We start from the raw sequence: 998 nt of genomic DNA on the forward strand, positions 1-998 counted from the left end.
ATCCACCGTCGCTACGTTGTTGCACACGAGCAAGTTGAAGGCGTCATCGGCAATGCCTTTGAGGATGTGGGAAACCTTGTCTGACACAGTCATGTGGGTGTCAACTTTGCGGCACAGAGCCAAGACGTCCTGAATGTACGTGACATAGGGCTCTGTTGACGTCTGCACACGGCCGGAAAGCGCCTTCTGCGCGGCAAGTTGGTGACCGTAGGGGTTGCCGAACAAGTCTCGAAGCTGTGTCTTAAGGGAATCCCAACTGGTGAGCTCATCTTCGTGCGTGCGATACCAAACTCGAGGTGTGCCACCGAGGTAAAAGACTACGTTGGCGAGCATAATAGTAGGGTCCAACCGGTTATTGCGGCTGACGTGTTCATACAGGCTGATCCAGTCATCGACGTCTTCCCCATCTTTGCCTGAGAATACGCCAGGATCACGGGGATCCCTTTCAATTCCGCTCTGACAAAGCAAGGCCTTGTAGAGCCGGGCGGCCGCGCGATCAGGAAATAAAAATTAAACTCCCCCCCTGTGAACGTCGCCGTCGATAGCTCAGTTGGTAGAGCGGTGGACTATAGAGGTGTCGTCCTGCAGGCATCCATAGGTCGCTGGTTCGAATCCGGCTCGACGGAGTGGCTGCATTTTTTTCTTTCTTCATTCAGGGGTGACCTTGTTGTTTTCTTACGTGCGTGATCCATGGTTAATCAAATTAGTGAGACCGCTACAACTTTGGCACCTAACTTTTTTTTCTTTTCTGATATAGTGTAAGCGCAGTGCAGACGTACATATTCCCTTTCAATTCCGCTCTGACAAAGCAAGGCCTTGTAGAGCCGGGCGGCCGCGCGATCAGGGAATAAAAATTAAACTCCCCCCTGTGAACGTCGCCGTCGGTAGCTCAGTTGGTGATTCTGCTTCCGGCAGCCGAGCTGAGCGGTCAGCAGAATCATGGGATCCAGTGGAGCAGCGACAGCGGCCACTATTGGCCGCGGAAACAGGCTCACCGA

The 998-nt window shown here is 53.2% G+C and overlaps 1 non-coding gene across 1 annotated transcript; it reads left to right on the plus strand.

Moving 5' to 3' along the window:
- Positions 1-535: 535 nt before the first annotated feature.
- TRNAY-AUA (transfer RNA tyrosine (anticodon AUA)) lies at positions 536-626 on the plus strand. Its single transcript is given in 2 exon segments — positions 536-572; positions 591-626. It is a non-coding gene; the product is annotated as a tRNA-Tyr (tRNA).
- Positions 627-998: the final 372 nt, after the last annotated feature.

This window comes from Dermacentor variabilis, chromosome 3 (assembly GCF_050947875.1).
Source record: "Dermacentor variabilis isolate Ectoservices chromosome 3, ASM5094787v1, whole genome shotgun sequence".
Classification (NCBI taxonomy): Eukaryota; Metazoa; Arthropoda; class Arachnida; order Ixodida; family Ixodidae; genus Dermacentor; species Dermacentor variabilis.